Raw genomic sequence first — 5,000 nt, 5'->3', positions numbered from 1 at the left:
GCCCCTTTGAATTGAATTGAAATTTAAATTGAATTGAGAGAGATCAAGTCATGTGCACGTTTGTATCAACCAGCAGTTATATTATTCATTTAACCATTTAAAAGTAAAAATACTGTGTTTGTACTAGAGATGTTCCGATACCATTTTTCCCTTTCCGATCCGATTCCGATACCTAAGCTTTGGGTATCGGCCGATACCGATATTTATCCGATACCAGTGCATAAAAAAAAAATTAAAAAAAAAATTATATAAATTATATATTTTTTTTTTTTTTTTCAGATACTGTTATACTGTTTTTTAGTAATAACTAGAACGTATGGTATTTATTCAACAACAGGTGATTGTATAGATTTGTATTAGTATCATTAATCAATGAGTATGGGCTGCAGCACTGCAGATATACCCTACTCCAATGATCCACACGGACATTAAACGGTGTTGCACTCGCTACTCAGTGGCTCTGCAGATATACCCTATTCAGTCTGTAAGCTAGTGGCAGATAGAAGTTCGTTCATGTTGTGATTTTTGATGCAAAATAAATATTCAACATTCTCTTTTGAAACTCCGCCTCAGACTCTTATCCTTTGGCACTTGCTGTACTTTGCTTGCAGGTCTGCAGCCATTATTGCTGGATTATGTGAATAGCACCAACTTTAGACACGGTAACGTTATCAAGCTAAGCTAACTGACCTAGCTCGCCTTCCCGCATCGACATTAAGATAACGTTAGTAATAGTCAGCTAACGCTAGTCCGTAGCTACTTAACTTAAATACAATTCACCGTGGGTGCATTATTGTTGATAGACGGTCACGGACAGTGTTAGGTCCTGGAGAAAGGACAGGCGATCATCTGATTTGATGTAACGTTAAAAGCGGATGTTGTTCCAACTAGCTATCTTTCCAGCTAATGCTATCATAACACCAGCCAAACACATCCCGATTCCCGTCCGAGCTCCCCGTCACACCGCACTGTCGGGGACAATGGAATTTAAGAAAGTGTATCTGCTGTTAAAATGACACAGCATCACACTTTAAAACATGTTCATTTTATAATCCTCACTCTCCGCAGGACTCGGCAGGAGATAAATTACATCATGGGATCGGAGGCTAGAATTTACGTGTACTCGCCGATACCGATACTAGCATTTTAGGCAGTATCGGCGGCATTTCCGATACTAGTATCGGTATCGGAACAACTCTGGTTTGTACAGATAATTCCTAAAAATAGCCGCCCCAGCCCCCCCCCCCCCCCCCCACCCCACCCCCCCCCCCACCCCCCCCACCCCCCCCCCCCCACCCCACCCCACCCCACCAAATCAAACCTGCACCCTTGGGGGCCCTCGGCAAAGCACCTCCATAAACGGTACATGAACATGGCCCCCCTCCCCCCCATCTCCCTGCCACCTTCTTTGAGAGGAAAAAGGTAGAGAACACCCACATCTTCTGCTCCCAACCCCCCACCCCCACGAGAGGAACAGGAACAGGAACCCCATCCATCACTTTGCCATCTCTCTCTCCCGGGCTGCAGAAGTTCTGGCACCGGGTGACGTGATCAACCCTCCCCACTCCTCCTCCAGACCAGCGCAGCAGACAGCCAGCCTCCCGCTCCCGACTGCAACCGTCCTCCTCGCTCCTCCCTCGACCCTGGAGTGGTTCCCAAACTGCTCATTAAAAAAAACAAGCCCCGAGCCCCACCGTCGTAGATAACTATCGCCCCCTCTTCTCGCTCTTCTCTCTAAATCACTTGGACACACAACCGGCTCTCTCATTATCTGTTACAGAACGACCTCCTGCACTCGTAAAAGGGCTTCAGGACCTTGGACCAGGGACGGTGGCTCCACACACAGAGAGGGGGCCCTCGTGGCGGTCAGGGAGGCTCTTCGCTTAGCGAAGGGCCTCTTTCATCCGTCCCGATTCTCCTGGACCCGTCGGCAGCCTTCGGCACAGTCAACCGTCAGGATTCCTCCTCGCACCCCTCCTCCTCCTCCTCCTCCTCCTCCTCCTCCTCCTCCTCCTCCTCCTCCTCCTCCTCCTCTCTCTCTCTGGGTAACATGATCACTTCCCGTGCCTTCTCGTACCGCCGCTATGCCAATGACACTCAACTCTCCCTCTCTCTTTCCTCCCTCAGATACCAAAGACTCGGCCTGCCTGCCTGCCTGCCTGTCCTGACGTGTCTGCCTGGATGGCGACCGACCGCGTATCAAACTGAACCTGAGCCAAACTGAACCGCTTCACTTGAAACGGTCGTTGAAACGAAGCCGGCTGTTCTCTGTCCCGGCTCCGCGCTGGTGAAACAGACACCACAGTCAGGACAGCCGGATCCTGGCCAATATTCTGCAGTCCACTAAAAACACACTTTTTCAATCAATATCTGAATAAAAAGAAATAATGAACCTTACTGTCTTTACTACTATGTCTATACTACTATGCTACTAAGTCTATACTATTATGCCTATACTACTACCTACTATGCCTATACTACTACCTACTAAGTCTATACTATTATGCCTATACTACTACTACCTACTATGCCTATACTACTATCTACTATGTATATAATATTATGCCTATACTACTACCTACTATGCTATTATGCCTATACAGTACTACTACCTACTATGTCTATGCTACTATGTCTATACTACTACCTACTATGCTACTATGCCTATACTACTACCTACTATGCATATACTACTACCTACTATGCTACTATGCCTATACTACTACCTACTATGCATATACTACTACCTACTATGCTACTATGCTACTATGCCTATACTACTACCTACTATGCATATACTACTACCTACTAGTGTATACTACTACCTACTACTGTATACTACTACCTACTATGTCAAGTCAAGTCAATTTTATTTATATAGCACATTTCCAGACAGCTGCAGCTGGCACCAAAGTGCTTCACAGGCAGGTTGATAAAAACAAAATAATGTGATGCAAGGTATAAGATTAAAAACATAGTAAAGCAATGAAAGTAATAAAAACAGGTAGGACACAGTAAAACAAAGAGGATAGAAGGGCCAGGGGTCTAGTGGTGATTAAGTGGGGGGGAAGGCCAAGGAGAACAGGTAGGTTTTCAAGAGTGATTTAAAAGCCTGCACGGTCTGGGCGGTCCGTACACTGAGGGGGAGGCTGTTCCACAGTCTAGGCGCTGCGGTGGAGAAAGCTCTGTCTCCCCTAGTCTTGAGCCTAGTTCTAGGCACCACCAGTCAGCTGATCTGAGGGATCGGTGGGGGGTGTGGCGGTGCAGGAGTTCGGACAGATAGGAAGGAGCCGTGCCATTTAGTGATTTAAAAACATTTAGGGCTAATTTAAAATCGATCCTAAAGCGGACAGGCAGCCAGTGGAGCGAGGCCAGAACTCCTGTTTTGGTGAGGAGGTGCGCGGCTGTGTTCTGCACCAGTTGTAGGCGGCGAAGCAAGGATTTGTCGATGCCCGTGTAAAGGGCATTGCAGTAGTCGAGGCGAGTGGTGACAAAGGCATGTATCACCGTCTCTAGGTTACTTTGGGAGAGGTATGCCTTTGTCTTCGCCAGGAGTCTAAGGTGGTAAAAACTGTGCCTATACTACTACTGTATACTACTACCTACTATGCTACGATGTCTATACTATTGTTCACTCAACAGTGACCCACTGAAATGAAGACACTACTAGACGAACACTGCAACTTACCATAGCACCCAGAGGTGTACCCTCTTGCGTACAATCCATCAGCAAGTTATCAGCTGAATGACTAAATGTATGTCATCTAAATGGAATGTGAGTTGAGAGAGGTCACATGCCTTCTTGAGGTCCTCGAAACCAACCTCGATTCAGCCTAATGCCAGACACGCCCTTCTTAAAAAGACAGGAGAGATTATTATCAACGACTGAAAGCATTGAAAACCATAAAGGACATCTCCCTGAAACTGAAAACAACAACAAAGGTGTTTTAGTGTACTCTAATTGGGATTAGATCAGATAAGATATTCCTTTATTGATCCCCTTGGGGAGATTCAGGAGTCATAGCAGCATGGGGGAGGGGGAAGGGGAGGGGGGTACAGGTATGGGCAGGGTAATAGAAGAAATACATAAATATAGGCAATCAAATTAAATCTGAATATAAAGATGAGACAAAAATAAACAATGTAAGCGATACAATTAACTCTGAATCAAAAAATATGAGAAAAATAAACAGTAAGTGAGGATCTGTACCCATCATGTACATACGCCATACGCTGTAGTCCGTGCAGGTTTTGGCGGTTACTTCAGTGGTCAAGACGTTCCTAATAGTTCTCGAATAGTTCTGTATTACATTTGAAAAGTTCAGGACGAACTAACTGACCTCCTTTCCCCCGTAATCCTTGAACGCAGGACAGAACCGGGAGAACTCACCCTGAAGCACCGGCAGCCAACCCCTCCACCAGAGGACAACCCCTCCACCAGAGGACAAGCGCTCCACCCCGAGGACAAGCCCTCCACCCTGAGGACAAGCCCTCCACCCCGAGGACAAGCCCTCCACCCAGAGGACAAGCGCTCCACCCCGAGGACAAGCCCTCCACCCTGAGGACAACCCCTCCACCCCGAGGACAAGCCCTCCACCAGAGGACAAGCCCTCCACCCCGAGGACAACCCCTCCACCCCGAGGACGACCCCTCCACCCAGAGGACAAGCCCTCCACCAGAGGACGACCCCTCCACCCCGAGGACAACCCCTCCACCCGAGGACAAGCCCTCCACCCCGAGGACAAGCCCTCCACCCGAGGACGACCCCTCCACCCAGAGGACAAGCCCTCCACCCCGAGGACAACCCCTCCACCCCGAGGACAACCCCTCCACCCCCGAGGACAAGCCCTCCACCCCGAGGACAACCCCTCCACCCCCGAGGACAAGCCCTCCACCCCGAGGACAACCCCTCCACCCCGAGGACAACCCCTCCACCCCGAGGACACGCCCTCCACCCCGAGGACAACCCCTCCACCCCGAGAACAAGCCCTCCACCCAGA

The sequence above is a fragment of the Notolepis coatsorum genome (assembly GCF_963971535.1).
Source record: "Notolepis coatsorum genome assembly, chromosome: 14".
NCBI lineage: Eukaryota > Metazoa > Chordata > Actinopteri > Aulopiformes > Paralepididae > Notolepis > Notolepis coatsorum.
The sequence above is the reverse complement of the archived record's forward strand: the minus strand, read 5'-3'. Positions refer to the sequence as shown.